This window comes from Dipodomys ordii, unplaced genomic scaffold (genome assembly GCF_000151885.1).
Source record: "Dipodomys ordii isolate 6190 unplaced genomic scaffold, Dord_2.0 Scaffold24, whole genome shotgun sequence".
NCBI lineage: Eukaryota > Metazoa > Chordata > Mammalia > Rodentia > Heteromyidae > Dipodomys > Dipodomys ordii.
The window spans coordinates 11,128,359-11,153,325 of NW_012267240.1; positions in this window are offsets into that span (position 1 = coordinate 11,128,359).

Here is a 24,967-nt window from a genome sequence, read left to right on the forward strand (position 1 = left end):
CTCCTCCTCCTCCTCCTCCTTCTTCTTGTTATTTTGGAGATGGAATCTCATAGATGTCTGGGCTAGGCTCAACATGGGGTCCTTCAGATCTCAGCCTCTTGAGTAGCTAGGGATTATAGGTGTGAGCCACCAGCATCTGAATAGGTTGTGAAAACTTGGAGAAAAGTGGGAGTACCTAGTATCCTCCCCCTCCCCCTCCCCTTTCCTCTTCTTCTCTTCCTTTCTCTGTTTCCTGGTTGCCATGAGTTGAGCGGCTCTGCTCAGTCTGTACTTATTTACAGATGTTTTGCCTCACCATGAGGAAAGAGGCCATGGACCGAACTCTCTGTAACTGGGAGCCAAAATAAACTTTTTCCTTTCTTACGTTGTTTTGTACAGTCCATAGCAATGAGAAAAGTAGCACAGTTGCCTCACATAGCACACTGCGTTGTCATCACTGTTTACCAGCCTATTGCATCGATGCAAGCATGACTTCTATCTTGTTTATTTATTTGCTTATTTTTGTGGTAGTATAGCCTTGTGTGTTCTAGGCTCATGTTGTAACCATCAAACTACACCCTCCAGCCTTTATGCTTTCAGTTAATCAATTGAAGCCTCATGTTTTCACGAAGTCCTGAATTTCTCTTTTGAAACTTGTTCATTTCCCCCTCATTTTCCAATAATACTCAATCCAGCAGAACATATCCTAGAAAAAGGTACAGAATCTCTTGGTGCTTGTGGTTCATGCCTGTAATCCTAGCTACTTGGGAGGTTGAGATCTGAAGATTAAGATTCAAAGCTAGCCTAGGCGGGAAAGTCTATGAGACTCTTATTTCTAATTAACCACCAGAAAACCGGAAGTGGAACTGTGGCTCAAAGTGGTAGAGTGCTACTCTTTTTTTTGGGGGGGAGTCTGGTTGTGGGGTCTGAACTCTGGGCCTGGGCGCTGTCCCTCAGCTCTTCAGCTCAAGGCTAGCGCTCTACCACTTGAGCCACAGCGCCACTTCTGGCTTTTTTCTTTTTGCTTATGTGATGCTGAGGAACTGAACCCAGGGCCTCATGCATGCAAGGCAAGCGCTCTACCAATGAGTCACCTTCCTAGCCCCTAGAGTGCTACTCTTGAGCAAAAAACAGCTTAGGAACAGTGCCCGGGTCCTGAGTTCAAGCCCTACAAACACCACTACCACCACCACCACCACCACCACCACCACCAAAAACAAAAAAGCAGCAGGATCTACTCATTTCTTCTATGGGTCTGGTTTGGGGGGGCTAAAGTTCCTCATATCCTCTCCTGGGGCATCACCACAGCACCAGCCTAGGCCTGGCCTCATAGTGAGAAAGATGCCCCTGCTCCCCCAGATCTCTGACAGATGTCCATATGCGGGCCCCCAAAGAATAGCTTGCCATTCATGTGCACTCATTGTTCCCAAGACCCGACCAGTGGGACAAGGTAGCTGGGTGCAGAGAGCTTTACCATCTCCAATTTCACACTCTATAAGACACACTCCTCCTCAGTGGCCTTCTGGGCCTTGGGTCACCTGTGCAACATTCTTCTCTGTCTCCTGGTGAGTCCCCTTCCCCCCTTTGGAGCCTTTGATGTCCCTGTTCTCTCCAGTTCTCTGTTCCTCAGAGTGGTTGCAAGGACACGGATTCTCAAAGAGAAGAGGCGGGGGTTTGATTGCTTCTTCATGGACACTTCTATTATCACTCTATGACCAGCTCTGCATGTCAGCTTGGGGGCGGGGGAGGGGGAGAGGAGGGAGAGGCAGAAGGGGACAGACAGGTCAGACAAGATCTTCTTCCCTTTTGTCCCTGAGCCTTAGGTGCTTGTTCCTTATGTATTTACATGACTAAGAATGACCATGCATTGATTTTTTTTTTTTTCTGCAGCAAAAAAAGCAGCAATGACTTTTCTCTGTTCAGGGAATCCAGCAGCTTCTGGAAGAGCCACAGCACTTTGGGGGCTCCTGATTGGATCCTCAGCACCACAACAGAAAATTTTGTAACTTCCACTTGCTCTTCAGTGAACATTAAGAAAGTATATAATTGGAGTTATTTAAAAAGGACTGATTTGGGGCTGAGGCAAGAGTTGGAAAGTTCGATGCCAGGCTGGACTAACAGTGAAACCATACTGAAAAAAAAAAGGAAAAAGAATGAGCTGGGCACTGGTGTGGCTTACATCCGTAAGCTACACCTAGCTACTCAAGAGCCTGAGATCTGAGGGTTGTGGTTCAAATCCAGCCCAGGCAGGAAAGTCCGTGAAACTCTTACCTCCAATTAATCACTAGAAAACCAGAAGAGGTGTTGTAGTTCCAAGTGGTAGAGTGCTAGCCTTGAGTGAAAAAGCTCAGGGACAGCCCTCAGGCCTTGAATTCAAGCCCCACAACTGAAAAATAAAAGGATGATTTGAAATTCAAACACAAGTGATTATGCTTTTCCTCCTGCTACCATTAAAATTTCACCCCGGTCCTTTCCTTTCTTTTCACTGCTGTCTGAAGATTGTGAAGAATGCATAGACAACTACCCACTAACTTCAGTGCACTGCTTTGATTTGGCCAAGGGCCCTGCTTTTCACCTATTTTGCTTCTGTATTATTAATACAAATATACACATCAAAAAGACTGGTGACATCTTTGTTTTTTTGGGTCCGGTCGTGGGGCTTGAACTCTGGGCCTGGGCGCTTGTCCCTCAGCTCTTCAGCTCAAGGCGAGCACTCTACCACTTGAGCCACAGCACCACTTCCTGTTTTCTAGTGGTTTATTGGAGATAAGAGTCTTATGGACTTTCCTGCCAGGGCTGGCTTTTGAACCGAGATCCTCAGATCTCAGCCTCCTGAGTAGATAGGATTACAGGCGTGAGCCACTGGAGCCTGGCTCCAGAAAGGATTTTTCAGACTATAGGAACTTCTTAGAAGTCAGACATAGTGCTGTCTGCCTGCAATCTCAGCTACTTGGTAGGTAGAGCTAGGAGTTTGAGGTCTTCTTTGGGAGAGTTATTGAGACTGTGACAAAAGCAAAACAAACCAGGAAAGGGTTGGGGGCATGGTCCAAGTGGTAGAATGCTTGTCTAGCAAACTTAAGACTTTGAGAATCATGAGGAATGATTGGTGAAAAATAACTAATGGTGAAAAATAACCAAAACCCTTTATACTTTTTCTTTTTTTCAGATAGGGCTTAGAATTTATGCTGGCTGGTGTGGACTGTGATTCTTCTATTTATGCTTCTGGTGTAGCTGAAATGATGTGCTTGCCATTATAGCATTGTACCTGCCATTGTGTGTGTGTGTGTATGTGTGCATGCATGCGTGTGTGTGTGTGTGTGTGTGTGTATGTGTGTGTGCACGTGCGCATGCTCGCAGGCCCTGGGGCTTAATTTCAGGGCTTGGATGCTGTTCCTGAGCTTTTTTTTGCTCAAGGAAAAGTGCTCTACCATATGAGTCACAGCTCCATTTCCAACTTTTTTTGGTAGCTAATTGGAGATAAGCTCACTGACTTTCTTGCCCGGGCTGGCTTTGAACCACGATCTTCAGATCTCAGCCTAGGATCACAGGCATGAACCATTAGCACCCGGCTCATCTTTTCCTCTTAGGTGGAAAATCTTGGGATGGAACAATACTAACAGGTTTCTTTATTTTCTTTATCCTGCAATATACATGAACTAGTTTGTGAACATTCTTAGGTGATGACATCTGTTTGGGGAAGAGGTCTGCTAAGTGAGGGAGGGGGCAGATATGTTGGAGGCATCAGCGCAGGGAAGATGGTCTAGACCAGTCCTTTCAAAGAATGGGTAAGCAAAGTTGGGAAGCTGTGTAACAGAATGATCTTGCAGTGTTAGGTCTCTGTTTGGGATACAAGGTCATCAAGTTCATGGGGCAGCAATCAGTGAGGTCATGTGACTTCCTGAAACCAGAGCATGGCTCGTGGGAGTAGTCTTGATCCACAGGGATCTAACCAGGGCTGGGGGTTTCCAGACAAATGAAAAGAAGAAAGAGTGGGTATTTGCTAAGGATGAGTGCTGGACCACAAAATGGGACAGGAAGAAGTAGGAACTTGGGAGGGTTATGATAGAGAGTGAATGAATGATCAGGCTAATGCTAAAATGATCCCCATGAGATAAAAACAAAACAAAACAAAAAAATCAGGGAAACTAGAGCTAGTAAGCATAAAGGGTAAGAACAAAAGGGATGAATGCTTTGAAAACAAGATTTTGGAGTTAAGAAAAGCTGCCCAGGATAAGTGAGAATGATTAAAAATTAATCAAAAGCAGGACACTGGTGGCTCATGCCTGCAATCCTAGCTAGTTAGGAGGCTGTGAGCTGAAAAATCATGGTGTGGTTCAAAACCAGCCTGGTCAGGAAAGTCCATGTGACTCTTATCTCCAGTTACCACCACAAAAGCTGGAAATGGAACTGTGGCTCAAAATGGTAAAGCACTAGTAAAACACAAAAGCTCAGGAATAGCAACCAGGCCCTGAGTTCAAGCCCCAGGTCTGGCATATGCATACAGAACAATTTGACAGAGACAGGGTATTGTTTGTTCTCTAGAATCCTTGAAGTTTCTGAAGTGAGGGCTCAGGTATTTTCCTATCCCTGGGATTGTATCTGAGTCATTTGAGTTGAAGAATAAAGTCTGGGCAAGAAGATTGGCTGGTACTAGGTGAATGATTTCTGGGACTGGGGTACTTTCTGTCTCTGAGCTCTTACGTTCAAGGCTAGTACTCTACTTTGAGCCATAGCGCCACTTCTGGTTTTCTAGAGAGGGGAGTCTCAGGGACTTTCCTGCCCAGGCTGGCTTTAAACCATGATCCTCAGATCTCACCCTCCTGAGTAGCTAGGTTCAGGCATGAGCCACCAGCACCTGGCTCATTTCTTTCTTTCTTTCTTTCTTTTTTTTTTTTTTTTTTTTTTTTTTTTTCTTTCTTTCTTTTTTTTTTTTTTTGGTCGTGGGGCTTGAACTCTGGGCCTGGGCGCTGTCCCTCAGCTCTTCAGCTCAAGGTGAGCGCTCTACCACTTGAGCTACAGCGCCACTTCCGGTTTTCTGGTGGTTTACTGGAGATAGGAGTCTCACGGTCTCTCCTGCCCAGGCTGGCTTTGAACCGCGATCCTCAGATCTCAACCTCCTGAGTAGCTGGGATTACAGGCGTGAGCACCAGCGCCCGGCTTGGCTCATTTATTTCTTTTGCTGCTCCCATACCACCTGCTGGCTCTTTAAGCCTGTTCCTTTCTTCTAATTTATTTATTTTTGGTGCCAGTCCTGGGGCTTGAACTCAGGGCCTGAGCACTGTCCCTGAGATTTTTTGCTAAAGGTTAGTGCTTTGCCACTTGAACCATAGGTCCATTTCCAGCTTTTTGGTGGTTAAGTGTAAGTAAGCCTCTCATGGATTTTCCTGCCTCTGGTGACTTTGAACCTTGATCCTTAGATTTCAGCCTCCTGAGTAGCTAGGATTATAAGTATGGTGAATGGGTTCTATGACTTCAAGCTTCCCTGATAGTTTCTTTATCAGAATCTTGAGTGGTGAACTTGCATTCCATTTGCCCCTCCATTTATATAGTCTTGGGGAGAGAGACAAGTCTTTTTCCATTGTAAGTAAGTTCTTCCATGACAGAGACAGGAATAAGACTTCAAGTATTTGAGAAAATGCGTGACAAGTGAAGAGAGGAAGAGTAGGAAAATGTAGCCATACTATTGAATGTACATATGTGAAAATAGAACTCGGAAAGCTGAGGGGAAGGGCGGGGTTGGCAGACACAGGGGAGAATGATGAAAAGGGCAAGCCGTGTTGTACTTACAATAGGACATGTTGGATTGCAACCCCTTTGTACAACTTCTTAAAGATAATTAAAAGAAACAAGAATAGGGCTGAGAAGGTGGCTCAGTGGTAGAGCGCTTGCCTTGCATGTCTGAGGCCCTGGGTTCGATTCCTCAGCACCACATCAGCAAAAAGAAAAAAACCTGAAGTGGCGCTGTGGCTCAAGTGGTAGAGCACTAGCCTTGAGCTGAAGAGCTGAGGGACAGTGTCAAGGCCCAGAGTTCAGGCCCCACGATCGGACCCCCCCCCAAAAAAAAAAGAAACAGGAATGAAAGTATTCTGTCCAAGCCAGGTATCAGTGGCTCATGCTGATAATCCTAGAAATTCAGGAGGCTGAGATCTGAGGATAAAGGTTCAAAGCCAGGCCAGGGAGGAAAGCCCACGAAACTCTTATCTCCAATTAACTACTAAAAAGCTGAAAATGGTAGTGTGGCTCAAAATGGTAGAGCACTAGCCTTGAGCACAAAAGCTCAGGGTCAGCATCCAGGCTCTGAGCTCATGACCAAGGGCATACACACACACACACACACACACACACACACACACACACACACACACACACACACATACACAGATCAAATTGGAGAAAGCAACACCAAGATACTATAGTGTTATCTCATCAGGCAAATTACTTCCTATTTCATAACAGCTGTTGATGTTTCAGCAAGTCAGTTCAGCTGCTTTTCAATATAATAATAATAAAAAAAAAGGTCTGGGTAACCTTTTTCTTCCCTTAAATAACTTCAAAAATCATTGGACATAAAACCTTCCAACTGTATATATATTCATATCCCTCTGAGGAATACAATTGTTTGTTAGTTTGAGACAAAACTTAGTATTGTGTGTGTGTGTGTGTGTGTGTGTGTGTGTGTTTTGAGTTCACGCATGCTCAGTGTGTTGCTCTTCATCTGTGGAAGAAAATTGATCTGAGACTTTTATACCATATGTAAAAGATGCTGGTTTCTTACTTTATTTACCGTGCCATAGAACTTACAAAAAAAGCACATGGAATTTATATTGAAGCCTTTACATCGACGTGAAAACTTTACACCTGTCAGGCAATATGAAAACAGAGATCCTGCTATGACATTGCAGAAGTCATACAGAACACTGAACAATGGTGACATCCTCGCTGCCCCCAAAGGATCTGTTTCTGCTCAGCATCAAAGGAGTCCAAGTGTTCTGGCAGTACTCCATTGGGAAAAAGCTTTTTGGGAGATTCCAAAAAGGATTTTCCTAACACATTCTGCTCAGGGCCCTAACAGGCTGTTGGTTGCTAGTGGGGTTTAAAAATAACTTTCATGGCAGTTTCATTCAGAATATCAAAGGTGCTTGGGTGTCTTCTGGTTTAGATGAGAAGGGACTTCCAGAGGTTCATGTGGTAAAGCCATGGCTCCCAACTGTGGATCCAGTCATTGGGAGGTGACTGGATCATGAGGGCTCTGACTTAATCAGTGCATCAATCAATGATGGTCATAATTGATCAGGCATTATGGGGAAGGGATAGAAAGTAAGAGTTTGTCAATGGGATACGCCTTTGAAGGGTTTATCATATTCCCCAGTCTCTTCTCTCTTTCTCCCTCTCCCTCTCCCTCCTTCCCTCCCTCCTTCCTTTCCTCCTTCCCTCCCCCTTCCCTCCTATGAGGTGAGCAGCTCTGCTAATTCCCTCTTCCTCATCACAGATCTGCCATAATGGGGCTAAGCAACCATGGACCTTTCCTTTCCTGAACTCTGGGCCTGGGCGCTGTCCCTCAGCTCTTCAGCTCAAGGCTAGCGCTCTACCACTTGAACCGCAGCGCCACTTCCTGCTTTTTTCTTTTTGCTTATGGGGTGCTGAGGAATCGAACCCAGGACGTCATGCATGCAAGGCAAGTGCTCTACCACTGAGCCACCTTCCCAGCCCCCTGGGTTGGTTTGGAACTATGATCCTCCGATCTTGGCCTCCTGAGTAGCTCAGATTACAGGTGTGAGCTACTGGCACCAGACTTCCTCCTTTTAAATAGTTTCTCTTGACTTTTTTTTTTTTTCTTTTGATGCCAGTCCTGGGGCTTGGGTGTTATCCCTGAGATTTTTTGTTCAAGGCTAGGACTTTACCATTTGAGCCATAGCTCTATTTCTGGCATTTTTGATGATTAATTGGAGACAAGTCTCAGCAATTTTCTTCCCAGGCTGGCTTTGAACTGTGATCCTCATATTTCAGCCTCCTCAGTAGTTAGGATTACAGATATGAGCCACTGGCTTCTGGCTTTTTTTCTTTTTCTTTTCTTGTGCGAGGGCTTGAAATCAGAGCCTGGGCACTGCCTCTTAGCTTTTTTTGCTTAAGGCTGGTGCTCTTCTACTTGAATCACAGTTTTATTTCTGGCTCTTTGCTGGTTAATTGAAAGGTCTGTGAATTTATCTAGCTTTGGGTGAGCCTCAGATCTCAGCCTCCTGAGTAGTAGTAGGCCCAAGTCACTAGCACCCAGTTTAGAAATCCCTTTGTTGTAAAGGGACAATATGTTCATCATTATAGGCCTTTTATTTTCAAATTGCTGTTTCTTTTATTTGTTCGAATAAATTCTTAGAACAATTAAAAAATAAAAAAAGAACATCATTAAAAAGAGAAAAAATTCTGGGATATAATTTCTTCCTTCTCTCCAACTTCCTTCTTCTCTTCAATTTGAGACAGTACTAAGGTTTGAATTTAGGAGCGTTGTACTTGCTCTGCAGGTTTTCTACCACTTGAGCTACTTCCCTAGTCCTTTTCAGGTTTTTTTTTCATTATTTAGAGAATACTTTATTAGTTTCTGTAATCAAACCCACATAGATAAAACCTTACATATTTAATAAAGTGCGTTTACCCCTGTACAAATGGAAAAAAATTAAGTTGAACATTTCTAGACCAATATGGCTATTAATTTCTGTACAATGCCAACTCAACATGGTAAACTGGGATACTTTTTCCAAAGTTGACAGCACAGCTAAAGTTTCCAAAAATTCAAATTATATATATGTATATATATATATTTATATTTATATAAAAAGACCAATAATAGCAGTGTGTTATGCATCAATAGCAGCAACAGCTTTTCCAGGTTCTGCAGTCATCTGAACAAAATTAGACATCCAGCACATCTATTAATAAAAAGAAAGAGAAAAGATAAAAAACGAAAACCCAGAAAAATGTAAAGTTCTGTTACTGTTGTGTTACCTGGCACCATTTTTTTTTTAATTAACTTCTCAATCATCATCTGGAAAGAAAACATTCTTGAGTAACATCATTAAAAACAGCTCTGATAAAGCACGGTCACTACTATGTATCATAAAGCAGGTACAAGGTATTTATATTCACAGAGGGATGATACAGTACTGTCCTACGTCTATACTAGAGGATACAATTAAAAAGGCATTATTGAGACTTGATTCTACTTTTCCAGCAGAGGGCCAAAGGATGGTATGACACAGCTCTGTGAAGAAATGCACTTTCTTAGATAGGAGTTCCTTCTATCAGTGGGACAGTTCCAAGTACTCAGTCTCTTAGTGAACATCAGCTACAAACGGTTTGAAAATGGAGGTGCGGGAGCAGGAAGGGGAAAAAAACCCCAACAACAAAACAAAAACCACACCCCACAACCACTGGACTCATACCAAGATGGCTGAGTGAATGCAAGCAAGACTCAACCTGTCTGTTGTATGTTTGAATGGCAAGAACCTCACAGAGCCAGATGACAGAGTAGCCAGGCCCTGCACATTTGGATGCTGTCATTAATAGTTCCCTAGTCTTTTTTAGTTTTGTTTTTTTTTAAACAGTTACTCTTGTATTATATTTGCCCAGGCAGGCCTTAGGTCAGCTATGGACCTGGGATTACAGGCTTGTAGATCACCATATCTGACTCATTTGTAGAGATCAGGGTCTCCTATCTTTTTGTTCTATTTGACCTCCAACTGCCATCCTCCCCATCTCTGCCTCCAGAGATGGTGGGATAACAGTTGTGAAAAATACCCCGCCCAGCTAATGTTCCTGGTTTTCAAAAGGAGATCAAAAGGGAACTGGGAATCAAGCTCACTAGGGCAGAGCCTGCTTTGCATGTGAGAGACCTGGTGGTTGACTCTTAACACCACAAAACAAACAAAACAAGAAACAAGTAAGGGTCAAAAAAAAGTTTCACTGGAAATACCCTATGGGGAGGGGGGAAACCCCACAGCCTTCCTCTGCCAAATGAAACTTAAACAATGTCAAAACACAGTGAAACCAAGTTCATGCTTTCTTCTCTGTCTTGCATAATTAGCAAAGCGGGTCTTTCAAACAGAATTAACCTAAGAAGAATGGACAGTTTAGGAAAAAGATAGACATGTCTTTTCCAGATTTTATATAAGTCTGTCTATCTCTATATTTTATATAAATCTAGTAATTTAGCAGCACTGGGATTTGAACTCAGGGCCTATGTACTTGTCATCTGTCACTGTCACCACTAAGCCACACCTCTAGTTCTTTTTTGTGCTGGTTATTATTACTATTACTCTTATTGTTATTATTACTACTCTTATTATTGTTCTGGCATTGGGGCTTGAACTCAGGGCCTATACATTTGCTAACAGTCTTATCACTGAGCTACATCTCTGGCTCTTTTTTGTGCTGTTTATGTTATTTTATTATTTTATGCTGGTTCAGTGGTTTGAATTGAGGGCCTGGGCACTGTTCCTGAGCTTTTTTGCTCAAGGCTCGCCCTCTACCATTTGAGTCAAAACTCTACTTCTGGCTTTTTGGTGGTTAATTGGAGATAAGAATCTCACAGACTTTATCCTGCACAGGCTGGCTTTGAATTTAGATCCTAAGATCTTAGTTTCCTGAATAGCTAGGATTATAGGTATGAACCACCAGTACCTGGCTTGTGCTGTTTATTTCTGACCTAGGGTCTTACATTCTGCCATGGGCTCTGCCAAGATCCGCTTATTTTAGGCTTCTACTTGTAGCCAGGATGACAGGCATAGGGCATCATACCCAGCTATGGATTGAGGAGAGTCTCAAACTTCTTTACCCAGGATGACTTTTAACTGGGATCCTCCCAGGCTCTGCCTCCCAAGTAGCCTGGCGTTATCTGACTTAGGAAATAATGAACAGCCTTGGGATAACTAGAGATTGAAAATTCGATTCGTATTACACACGAGCTATTGAGTATGGTTTTACTATATGGTAGAGTGGCCTATAAATCCCACCCCATCACCGTCCATCCTACAGCATGGCCCTGAAAGCAATGCTTGCCGCTTAGGCTATGATTTCACTGTGGCTTTCAAGATAATATGCTGTCCATTTTTTAATAACATTTAACATGTTCATCTCCCTTTGACTGAGCACTTTGAGCAAAATTATTAGTGTGATGGCTTACTGCAGACAGTGTTTATCCTGGCTTTCCGAAAGCCACTTTTATCAGTTAGAAGAGAAAAAAAAAAAACCTCACTGTGGGATTTGCAACCTTTTAGGCTCACATCTGATTCTATTAGTCCCTAAGAAGAGGACCCATAAATAATCTCCCCATTCTACAGTTCATGCTTTTAGCTAACGCATTAATCAGAGAGTATTCGCCATCACCTCATGAGAAAAACCAGTCTTAGAGTTTAAAATTTTGAGTTACAAAATGTGGATTTTAGGATAGGCAGGCAGAGAAGTTGGAGATAGAAAGAAGGCGGGGGTGGGGGGGTGGGGGTGGGGTGTCTTTCCTGAATTTTTTTTTTTTAATAAAAGCTTAGGAACACATGGAAAATTTCTTTCCAGGGCAAAATAATATCTCAGAAGTCTTGCTAGTAATAAATTTGGTGGGAGGGGCAATGTATTAACTCCTTCAAGTCACAGGGGAGTCATTCATTATTCATAGTACCAGTGAGCTGGAGCCATTCCCTGGTCAGCATGAGGTGCTCCGGAAGAGCTCAACGTATAGACCTACTATAGGGAGAATGTTAGAGCACAATTAAGGCTGATTAACTGTCCTCCCTCCCTCCCTCCCTCCCTCCCTTCCTTCCTTCCTTCCTTCTTTCCTTTCTTCCTCTCTCTCTCTCTCTCTTTGTGCCAATACTAGGGTTTGAATTCAGGGCTTAGGTATTGTCCCTTAGTTTTTTCACTCAAAGCTGGTGCTATACCACTTGAGCCACAGCTCCACTCCCAGCTTTTTGCTGGTTAATTGGAGAGAAGAGTCTCCTAGCCTTTCCTGTTCAGGATAGCATCAACCTACAATCCTCAGATCTCAGCCTCCTGAGTAGCAAGGATTACAGTGTATGAACTACTGGTGTCCAACTAGCTGTGTTTTGGTTTTCTCTGCTGTTTTGATTCCTTTCTTTTCTTTTTGTACTGAGGTTTGAACTCAGGGCTTCACATTTGCTAGATAAGCACTTTACTGCTGATCCATTCCTCCAGACATTTTTTGCATGATTATTTTTGAGATTCAACCTCAATTCCTGCCTAGGTACATGTCTAGATTATAATCTTCTTGTTTTTGCTTCCTGTAGGTGTCTGGACAGGTATACAAGGCAACTTCCAGCTTCTTCCATTGAGGTGGAGTTTTGTGGATTTTTCTGTCTTGGCTGATCTAAAACTCTGATTCTTTAGATCTTAGCCTCCCTTACAACTGGTATGATAGGCATATGCCTTACTATTGGTTGTAAAATGGTACTACACATTGGCTGGAATTTTTATTTTTATTTTGGGTCTGGTCGTGGGGCCTGAACTCTGGGCCTGGGGCACTATCCTTCATCTCTTCAGCTCAAGGCTAGCGCTCAATCACTTGAGCCACAGTGCCACTTCCGAACCCAGGGCCTCAGGCATGCAAGGCAAGCACTCTACCACTGAGCCACTTTCCCAGTCCAGTGCTCTACCATTTTGAGTCACAGCACCACATCTGTCTTTTTGGTGGTTAATTGGAGATAAGAGTCTCATGGACATTCTTGCCCAGGCTGGCTTTGAACCATGATCCTCAGATCTCAGCCTCCTGAGTAGCTAGGATTTACAGATGTGAGCCACTGGTGCCTGGCTTGGAATTTTTTATTGAAATTTTATTTCTTATTTTACAATAGTAGAGTTGAAACCCAGGGCCTCATACTTGCTAGGCAGGTGTTCTACCACTTGAGCCATACCTTCAACTGCTTTATTTTTGCATGGACCGTCAGTGAAATTGACACACAGAAAAATGTCATCATTGCTACAATTGACACACAGAAAATGTAATTATTGCTGGTTCAAGCCTGTAATCCTAGCTACTTGAGAAATGTAAATTGGGGATTATAGTTTGAAACCAGCCCAGGAAATACAAGGAGTTCTCAAGACTCCATCTCAACCGATGGCTGGATATGGTGATGTACACCTGTCATCCACAGTGACACGGGAACCAGAGGTAGAAAGATTGCAGCCTAGCGTGGCTGTAATAAAGCTATGCTTTATGATTAAAGCATATTATGCATCTGTATGAGATCGTCACATTGAAATTCATTGCTTTATGTAATTAACATGTACTATTAAAAATTAGAATGCTTTTGCTTTTCTCTCTGACTGATTAGAGACTTACGGGTTCTGTAGTCTCAGACTAGATTATGTATTAATTTTCAGCTTTGAGGTCCCTTGATCATGCTAACTGTGTATTTCAACCTCTCTCCCACCCAGGGCAAAGGTCTGGGTTTCAGATTTCTCTCCAGTGACTTTCTCATGGTTACAAATTTCCTTCCTTACTTCCTGGGTCTGGTGAGCCAGGATTTCACAGGCTCTCTTTCACAGTCAGCCCTTTGTGCATCTCAAATTGACATAGAGTCTTTCCCTTTCCTCATTTAGTGTTAATGGCACAGGTGTCCCTGTCACAGCCCATATTCTTGTCTCATTCCTCTATCAGCCCTTCATTTTGGCTCCCAGTTCAGAGTTCTGCCATGTTCCTAGGCATTTCATGTCTCGCTTTCAGATTCATTTCCATCTCAAGATTTAAGAGGCTGTATGTTACACAGTATTCCTATGATGTTGAAGTGGAAGGATTTCTTACATTAGCTTAGCCTACTAAATGGACTAGAAAAGCAAATTTATTGTTGGGGGCTCAGAACATGATATTAACAAGGTAGGGTGACTAGACATGTCGAATATTTTGCACTGAAGGAAAAGGGCTGAGAAGGGAAGTCTTTCTGGCTGTAAGGAAATTCTCTGACCTACCTTGTGCCATCATAGAGATGCTGTCCCATACTCAGAATACCACACAGATGGACCAAGAAGAATCAGAACAGATGGCTTGCTCTGTGTCCCTTCTCAGATTATTACCATGCCCTTTGGTCCAATCACATTTCTACCTGGCTGTCCATCCTTCATGGAAACTGAACATAAAAATGGGTAGATTTCCCCGGGCCATTAGTTCTTCGTTCTAAAGGCTTTCATGTACATGAACCTTTGATTATGTAAGTTGGTAATGCTTTTTCTTGTTAACCTGCCTTTTGTTATTGGAATGGCAGCCATGACCCTTATGCTCTGGGTGGAAAAAGACATCAAACCTTCTGTTCCCCATATTACTGTTGTTGTTATTATTATTATTTTATTGTGAAAATACTGTACAGAGGGGTTACAATTACATGGACAAGATAATGAGTACATTTCTTATCAAGCATTGTAGCCTCCTCCTTTGTTTACCTTCCCATCCCATCCTCTCCCCGCCCCCCATTATTATTATTATAGTAGTGTGTGTGTGTGTGTGTGTGTGTGTGTGTGTATGTGAGAGAGAGAGAGAGAGAGAGGATAGAGAGAGAGAGAACTGGGGCTTCAACTCAGGCCTGAGCATTGTCCCTGAGCTTTTTTGCTCAAAGCTAGCACTCTACCACTTGAGCCACAATTCCACTTCTGGCTTTTTTTGATGGTTACTTGGACATAAGAATCTCATGGATTTTTCTGCCCAGGCCGGCTTCCGACTGGGATCCTCAGATCTGAGCCTCCTGAGTAGCTAGAATTACAAGCATGAGACACCAGTAGCCAGCTGTTCCCACATAATTAATGTGGAAAATGTGTCCTGAAAAGCAAAGAAAGCCTTTGTGGTAAGGTCTGTCATGTTAAAGCTAAGGTATGCATTGTGCCATGAATTCCCAAATTCTGCTTTCTTTTAAAATTGGAATACAGAACCTGTTTGTCTATAGTTCATGCCTATAATCCTGGCTACTTAGGCTGAGATTCAGAGGATTGAAGTTTGAAACCAGCTCAGGGAAGAAAAGTCAATGAGAGTCTCTAAAATAGCCAGTGAGAGACTGGGAAGGTGGCTCAGTGGTAGAGTGCTTGCCTTGCATGCATGAGGCCCTGGGTTTGATTCCTCAGTACCACATAAGCAGAAAAAAAAAGCCAGAAGTGGCGCTGTGGCTCAAGTGGTAGAGTGCCAGCCTTGAGCTGAAGAGCTGAGGGACAGTGCCCAGGCCCAGAGTTCAGGCCCCACAACCGGACCCCCCCCCAAAAAAAAATAGCCAGTGAAAAGCAGTGTTGGAGGCATGTCTCAAATGGTAAGTTATTGGATGAGCAAGCACGAGGAAGGTCTTAAGTTCAAGCCCTGGTACTGGCCAAAAAAAATAATCATGCCTGGAATTGAATAGTGGTGCATGTCTGTTCATAGGAAGCAAAGGCAAGAGGATTTTGAGTTGAGAAATAAAGAAAAAGACTTAACTGTTACTAAGGCTCTCTGTTCCTCCCTCCTGAGACACTCATGAAGCAGATCAAGCCTAGTGGGGGTGAGAAGCTATTGGCTAAGGAAAAATAACATATGAAAAAGGAGCAAGGGGTTGGAGCCATGACTCAGTTAGTAGAGTGCTAGCCAATGATTGATAGCATCAGGTACTGAGTTTGAGTCCCTGTCTCAGATGAAAAGAAAAAGGAAGGGAGAAACAAGTGGGGGAAAAAGAGCTGAAGATGGTGAAGGCCACTGAAAAGCAGGCCGGGCTAGATGCTGGTGGTTTACCCTTGTAATCCTAGCAAGTCAGGATGCAGAGACCCAGAAGTTGGAGGCCATGTGGGTGGAAAAGTTTGGAAGACTCTGTCTCTAAGAATAACCAGCAAAAAAGCTAGGCTGGAGGTGTGGCGCACAAGGTAGTATGTCAGCTGAGCAAGCAAGCTTAGCAAGTTCAAGGTCCTGAGTTCAATATTTAATGCCAGCCCAAAACACAACAATAGAAAACACGGGCAGAAATTTTTTGAACCTCCCAAATGATGACCCTTTTTTGCCAGCAGAGATTAGAAGCTACATATAGTAATTTCCCGAAGACATTAGAAAGTGAGAAGGACATGGAGGGAGCTGAGGACTATAAAGATTTTTTTAAATTATTTAAAAATTATCTTTAAGCTAAGTAAGTGCTGGTGGCTCACGCCTGTAATCCTAGCTACTCAGGAGGCTAAGATCTGAGGATTGCGGTTCAAAGCCAGCCCCAGCAAGAAAGTCTGTGAGACTCTTATCTCAATAAACTCTCAGAAAAGGCTGGAAGTGGCTCTGTGGCTCAAGTAGTAGAGTGTTAGTCATGAGCCAAAGAAGCTCAGGGACACCACCCAGGCCCAGAGTTCAAGCTCCAGGATCCACACAAAAGAACAAGAACAAAAACAAAACTCCAACTCACCAAATCAATCAATCTCACAGATGTAGCAGCAGATTCTGACCCAGAATCTTGAGAGGAAGTCTGCTTACCAGATGATACAGAGTCCTGTGGGATGATCACACTCTAGTTAAGTATTGTAGGGACAAGGGCCATAGCAAATCCTTGTTGATAGATGAGGTCAGGAAGTTCTCACCAACAAGGCAAGCAAAGGCTGGGGAATATGATACACCTGGCCCAGGTATGAGTGTCACTGAAAGCACCATTAGTTTCAACCTCTGTTCAGAGACCCTGGCTTCCGGCTACAGAACTGGTTGATGTTAAACAGTGACCTGCTTTATGGGTGTGTGGGAGGTATGGTCTGAGAACAAGCTCCATCTCATTTGTAAAAACACAATCAGAATTCCTGATTGGGTCTTCTAGTCCTGTGCTTTTGGAAGGACGCAGAATGGACTTTTGGAATTTCGGAGGGTTCATCTTGATTGCTTACTTGATTGGCTTAAGAAACGTTTAGGAGATTAGAAAAAGCGCCGTTCTTAAAGTTTCTGTGGAGGCATTTTTCACAGAGAATTAACTAAGGGAGACATTAACTAAGGGAGACATTCCCTGAATGTGGCTGACACTATCCTGTAGTCTGGAGGCTGGGATGGAACAGAAGGGAAAGGAGGAGGAAATCAACATCCTCCTCTCTGCTCCCTGCCCACCTGGAGGTGAGGAGCTTTCCTCCTCTGAGCCTTTCCACCATGTCAGGCCTAGAAATAAGGGAGTCAGGCGAGCCTTGGGCTGGAAACATCTGCAACTGTGAGCCCAAATCAATTTGGCCTTTGTGTAAGTTGTTTGGGTCCGGTGCTGTGTCTCAGGGATGAAAAAGTGACAGAATTAGACTGTGACTTACCAGAAGCCATCCTTTTCACTGGCATGAACATTGTTTGGAATCAATTAAGGCACAAATCTTGGCCCTAGGCTTTTCCCCTTTGGTTCTATGTATTTGAACTAATTGCCTGACTTTCTTGTACTTCAAGTATTACATCTCAGGTGTTTCATGAGCAAAATTGGGATTATGTAGAAGTTTCTGTGAGAATTAGGTAAGGTACTGGGCATCAATAGCCTCTCCATTAAAGCTGTTTCTTGTCTGGATAAATATCTCAGAAAAGGCGAGTGGTAATATTGAGCCAAGTTAAGAAATGCCGCATCCTCAAAGAGATCATCTTTGACTCTCAGTCTAAATTGGGTTCCCTCTTACATGCTCTAATAAGGAGCTTTCTTTTCTATAACATTCTCTGCCTTAATAATGATGCAGTTATTATTTCAGTGACTGGTAATGCTGCAGTTAGTCAGTCAGTGCTTGGGGTGGGATGTTGTGTGAGAGCCCCGTGACACCAACCACATGAGTCCCCACTCTGATCTGCCAGTTCTTTGCAGAGCATAATGGGCTCAGGATATTCCCATTTCTCATATAACCCACAACGCTGACTTTTCATGTGAAATGATTGAAGAGACAGTGGGCAGTAGATGTGGCTCAGTGGTGGAGTGCTTGTCTTGCATGGTCCAGGCCCTGGGTTCGATGACACAAAGCAAAGCAAATACAAAGTCATCTGTGGGCCATAATTGACCTAAGCCTGATCATGTTCAGTCTCTGGTTGGTATCTGTTTCTTTTTCTAGACTATATGTGTCCTTTCTTGTTTGTGTAATGCCTGGCATAGTAAGGGCTCTGATGAGGTGTTAAGTATTTACCAAAAGAGGCTGGGAATATGCCTTAATGGTAGCATGTTTGCCTAGCATGCATGAGGCCTTGGGTTCAATTCCTCAGTGCGACATAAATTAAAAAACATATAATTGCAAAATAAATATTTACTACAAGGAAAAAGCAAGAAAAAAACTAAAAAAGAAATGAAGGAAGGAAATAAACACTGTAATGATTTGCCCTTTTTCTTCTAGAAAGAATTATATTGGAAAAATTGCCAGTACTAAGAATAGAAGTCTAGACAAGTCAATCACTTCCATGTTCAGGAATTTTAAATTCGTTAATAGAAAAATTGCTTCTCTGGATGATTTTTGAGGAAAAATGGAATTATTTCTGTTGCTCTTATAGCCAAATATTTTAAGAAAGAAAATGTTCAGAGCAGAAATGAAATTTGCCATTGGTAAGGATCCTATCGGGGCCATTGGTTGCATATTGTCAAACCAATTTTGGTTTTCTGTGAAATAGAATTTAATCTCTGACCTCAAGTTTTATTGTGTAATGAGCTCGCCAAATACACAGAACTGCACATTTCCATGGTAGTATGATTTGTGTACTGGCTTGAACTCTGGAAGCCATTGCAGCTGTCACTTGATGAAAAATAGGGAAAAAAGGGAGCTTTGGGGAGCTTAGGTTTCTAGCTGATGGGAAGGAAAAAAAGCCTCAAATGCTAGATTATTTAGAGACTGTCTAAATTGCAGTGGCTATCTTTGACATATTTGTAAGTTTCATTATTCCTAGAGATTTGTCTCTGGGGACCCAAAATATGCATCAGTAACTAGAATGGTCTGTAGAAAAGATTACTGGGTTGCACAACTGAAGATCAACAAATGCTCCTAATAGATACATACCATGTGTCCTACACTGAAAAAAAAAAGAAAAAGAAAAAGAAAAAAAAAGTCAGGCCTCTGTGCCTCCAAACCCAGTACTGGAGGGTGCTGGAAGGGGGCTGTCTCTGTCCTCAAAGAATTTACAACCTGGCTAGGGAGCCAAGGCCAATAATTGGGGAAGGATAAAAGAGCCTATGATTAAGGGCTAAGCCATGTGTTAGAGACTGTAAGTGTAACAGGAAATCAGAGGGTAAAAATCACAGCAGGCTTTATAGATTAGGTGAGAACTAGCTAGAGCTCAAAGAAAGGATGGTTAGGATTTAGAGAGAGGGAAAGAATTCACTATCTTGGTCCTCTCTGCTTTTGAAACAGATGTTAATTCCTAACTTGGGCTTTTCTCAAAAAAAAAGTTGTCTATTACAACATACATATTTAAAGTATTTCTTTACAGGCAAGAAGTCTGACTATTTTCATTCAAACTGGGCTTTGTTTTCTCCTCTTTTTCCCTTCTTCCTTTCCTCTCTTTCTCCTCCCTCCCTGTCTCTGTCTCTTTGTCTCTTTGTCTCTGTCTGTCTCTCTCTGTCTCTCTGTCTCTCTGTCTCTCTCTCAGGTCTCATGTAGCTCGTGCAGACTGCCTGCCTCCACCTCTGAGTGCTAATATGATACCATCACACCCGGATAAAATTGGCTTCCTAATGCTAATATGCTAGTTGAGGACTTTTCAACTTTGTGCATAGATTTTAATTTGCACAAGCTCACTCAGCAAGTGCAAAGCCAAGAGCAGAATCAGAGCTGGTGCTTTGTGTCTGACCCCAATGGTTTTGTCCACTGTCAAAAATCTTCACCTTAGTCACTGCTGACTGTGTAAATAAACCATAGCACATTCTTCCGGTGGAATACTGTGTAGCCATTATCAACTTGTATATATCATTCTGGAAGTTGTTCGTGGTGTCTTTTTGTTGTTGTTTGGAGATAAGGTCTTGCTAAGTTGCCCTGGGTGACTTTGAAATCTCTTGTCTCTGAAGTATCTGGGATCATAGATGTTCACTCCTTTGGTCAGATCCAGTGTATTTTTACATGAAAGAAGCAATTAGTAAGTATAATACCATCCTTATAAATATTTATCCTTATGTATGTGTTTAGAAAAGATATAGGAGTTTTATTTTAGACATAATTTCTTTTTGTGCCTGTACTGGGGCTTGAACTCAGGGCCAGTGTGCTGTCCCTTAGCTTTTTTACTCAAGAGCCTGGGATGACTTTGAACTCAGATCCTTAGATCTCAGCCTTCTGAATAGTTAGGATTATAGGTATGTGCTATGGGCATCTGACTCAAGCTGTGTTTTAATAACACAGGTTATCTATCTATCTATCTATCTATCTATCTATCTATCTATCTATCTATCTATCGGGTTTTTACTCAAGGCTGCCACTTGAACCACAGCTCCACTTCTGGCTTTTCGGTGATTAATTGGTGATGATAGTCTCATGTATTTTCCTGCCAGGGCAGGCTCCAATTCTCATCCTCAGAGCTCAGTCTCCTGAGTAACTAGGATTATAGGTGTGAGCCACCAGCACCTGGTGGAATTTATGTCTTCATGTCTCCAAGTCTTAGCCAATTTCAATTTTGTTTTAGTACTGAGATTTGAACTTAAGGCTTTAAACTGGCTATCTTTTGAAGAATGCCTCTAGCCCTTTCTGTTCTGGTTTGAGATAGGGGCTCTTTTACCTTGGCCAGCCTGAATCATACTCCTCTTATTTATGCTTCTCACTATAGCTGGGACAACAGGTGTGGACCACAACCCCAGGCTTTTTCTGTGGGGGGTTGAGAGACTCCAATGGGGCTAGCCTAGGACCATGATTCTCCTGATCTCTACTTCCTGAGAAGCTAGGATTGCAAATGTAAGCCTCCATACCTCGCTCTGATTTCCATTTTAATGCAATTTTCTCTTATGTTTAATCTATGGAGAATGGTTACAGAATGGTTACAGAAATTAGCAGCTATAGAGTAAGACAACAGTATTTGTGATTATGAGAAAATGAAATCTATCTGGAAAAGTAAAAGGGACCTAATGATGAGCTTTTCTGCTCTGAAAGTCTCGGTCTACTGCACAGGCGTGGGCTCACAGTCAACAACACTTTCTCACGTAGAAAAGTAGCAAATGCTCTTGGGAAAAAAAAGAGTAGAAGTATTAGTGATTTTTTTTTTTTATTTGGTCCGGTCACGGGGCCTGAACTCTGGGTCTGAGTGCTGTCCCTCAGCTCTTCAGCTTAAGGCTAGTGCTCTACCACTTGAGCTACAGCGCCACTTCCGTTTTTTTTCTTTTTTGCTTATGTGGTGCTGAGGAATCAAACCCAAGGCCTCGTGTATGCAAGGCAAGCGTTCTACCACTGAGCCATCTTCCCAGCCCAAGTATTAGTGATTTTTAAATATACCTGAACCACAGATGTTTGTGGATTATAAACGACTCAGGTATGTATGCACTCTGAGCTTGTGATTTCATTCTTGAGACTTTTGCATGAACAGGAAAATGAATCATATTGATAGACGGACAATAAGCAACATCCCTATCAGTGGTTAATGCCATGGGTTTCACTAGCCCGAATTTGAATTGTGAATATTGTAGTCATAGAAAGAGAAGAATGAAAATAAAAAACAAGGAATAAAGAAGATGGAGGATGATTATAGGTTCTGCCTAGTCGCTTTCTGGCAAAGAAAAGCGCCGGAGTCTAGCTCTGGACAGAGGCATATGCAGGGCAGATCTGCAGGTAGTAATTGAAATTTATATAGACTTTGGCTAAACTGTGACCATCACCCACATTATTCCCATCGTCTCCCAGGCCAGGCATGCCATTATATGTGATGTGATCACTCTCACGGCAGGGGATGCTAGTTTGAGAACGGCCAAGGTGGTTACTGAATGCCTGGTGAATTCAAAGGGCAAAAAAAATCTACCTGGGTGCTTTGAAAGGAAGAAAAATTAGCATCAGCCTGCTGCAGGCCCTCTACAAGTGCCCTGTGGTAATAGAAGGGGTGTTTCTTGAAACCTGTCTGGGACTATTTGCCATCATAGTCTCTCTAGGTCAGGATCTATGTGACAGTGAATAGAGAACATTTTGTTTGAATGTGTCAGGGACTGTATTTACCATATATCGTAGACTCTTTTTTTTTTTTTTAAAGAGATGTGAGTATGTTCTGTACGGCTACGAATGTAATAATAATAATAAAAAAGCCATCATTTCCTGAGCTGACACATAATTTAGGAAGGTGTGAATCTCCAAAGAAACAGATGCTACCCAAACCAAAACGACAGAGAAACAATCTGAGGGTCAGAGAGGTTAAGTCACTCGGATGAGGTCACACCTGGGATGCATGCGTGGAAGCACTGGTCTGTCTGATTTCTAAGCCCACACTCTTGACACCTCCCACTGTGAACTATGCCCAGACATTTCCAGAGCAGCGTTTAATACACTTAAATACAAACAGAAAAAGGTACTGTGTGGGCGTGGAGCTAGAGGGTCTCCCCGACTATAAAACCCCATTCTAGTAGTTCTCCTTGAATAAAACCTATTCTTACCATCTTTAAGAGCAAAATTTAAAACAAGGATTTTAGCTAGGCACTAGTGGCTCATGCCTGTAATCATAGTTACTCAGGAAGCTGAGATTTGAGGATCACAGTTCAAAGCCAGCCCCGGCAGAAAGGTGTGTGAGACTCTTCTATGCAATTAACCATCAGAAAAACAGAAGTGGTGCTGTGGCTCAAAGTGGTAGGGCTCTGGCCTTGAGCAAAAGAGCTCAGGGACAGTGCTCAGGCACTGGATTCAAGCCCCATGACTGACAAAAAAAAATGTGTTTGTTTGTTTTTTCTGTGCTAGAGATTGAACCTATGGCTTCAGTACTCTACCATTGAACCTCACCCCAAATTTATTTAAAAAAATACAGAACTAAAGGAGGTTGTAACAATGCTCGATAGGAAATGGACTCATTACCTTGCTCATGTAACTGTAAACCCTCTGTACAGTACCTTTACAATAAAAAATATATATTAAGAAAAATACAGAATAATCTACTATATAAAATATGTCTTTCTATTTATGATAAATGATATAATATTTTGGTAATACTGAAGCCTTGTGCTTACTCACAGCTCCAAAGTGGCATTTTGCTGGTTAATTGAGATGGAAATTCTTAGGCTTTTCTGTCTAGGCTAGCTCTCAGCATTCTAAGTAGCTGGAATTATAGGCATGTACCATTATTATACAGTCCTGATTTCATATATATATATATATATATTAAAATCTCTCTATATTTATGTGTCTCCATATGCATATCTATTATATGTATCGCTATCTCTTGCTACCCATCTATCGATCTATCGATCTATCGATCTATCTATCTATCTATCTATCTAATCTATCTATGTGCCAGTATTAGGACTTGAATTTAGGGCTTAGGCACTGTCTCTAAGCTTTTTTGCTCAATGCTCCTGCTCCACTACTAGAGCTATAGCTCCACTTTTGTCTTTTTGGTGGTTAATTGGAGATATGGACTTTCATGGACTTTCCTGCCTGGGCTGGCTTTGAACCTTGATCCTCACATCTCAGCCTCCTCAGTAGCTAGGATTACAGGTTTGAGCTCAGCGCCTCATTTGTTCTGGATTCTTAAAGTACACACATTCATTTTAAAGAGTGTCCTATAAAGATGGAATGTAGGCTAGTGATGTAATCTCCCACCCCAAACACAATGCATACTTTCCCCCTTTCTCTTCCAACATGTATTTTCCTATTTTGCTCTAATTATAAGGTTAAAAGGGAGAGACTATGTCTATTTCATTTCAGACAATTATATAATTTTTATGGTCATTGACTCATCATGCTTTGGGGAGAGGAGTGTAAAATATGATCTGAAAGACTAGGCCATTTAGTTGTCTGGAATCTATCATTCTGTAATGTAGACAAGACACACCAAGAGTACACTCGTCAATTTATTTAAGCCAGGGGGACATAAAAAGACATATCTGTTGGTAGCCATTAAGTCAACGCAACAGCCTGCCACTTGTCTATTTTCCTTCTTCCGACTATGGACCATGTATATATTGGTTGGTATTGTGAATGATGTGGATATTTTGCCCAAAGAATGACATTGACTCAGTTTGACTCATGTATGCTTCAAGGCATTCACAATTTATTAGAATTCAGAATGAACTGAAGACAGCAAGCAAGCTCCTTTAACAAACAGATGGCTTTCATTAAATGTAACCATTAATCTTTTTTCTTTCTTTCTTTTTCTTTTCCTGACCATTTACTGGAATGTGTTAGGTTGCAACTTTTCTTTATCTATTGATGAGCTATCACCTCAAAATATGTCACTGAAGTAAAATAATTGTTGACGTGTGAACAAAAAGCATCACATAGACCCATAGCTCCCCTACCTCTGCCATAGATTTAGGTAAATGAAGAATTTATTTCAGAAGAAAGAAGGGGTTGTAAATATCAGGTTTTACTACTTCTCTGGAGCTTTTTTTTTTCTCTCTCTCTAAGATCATGGAACAAAAGCCCAAAGCTGTGTAAATGACCTGCTGAATTATAGGACCAGTTCTAATTAAGCACATCATAATGGAAATCTGTTTCATCAAAGCAATTAAGGGATAAATGGAGTCTGGTTATGGCTGGCCTTGGGTTCTTGGGCTCAAATGATCCTTCTGGCTCAGCATATAGCTGGAACTATAGGTGTACACCATTGCACCCAGCTTGTTGTAATTCTTCATTTTAAATGTGACCATAATATTTTAAAGGATTAATCATCCAGTAAATTTACGATAATTGAGATTTAAAATTCTAGCTGTATCATACTAGGGACATATCTTATGTGTAAAGTAAAATATGCTATCTTTGCTACCCAAAAGTCTTTTTTTTTTTTTTTTTTGTCGGTCGTGGGACTTGAACTCCGGGCCTGGGAGCTGTCCCTCAGCTCTTCAGCTCAAGGCAAGCGCTCTACCACTTGAGCTACAGCGCCACTTCCGGTTTTCTGGTGGTTTATTGGAGATAGGAGTCTCAC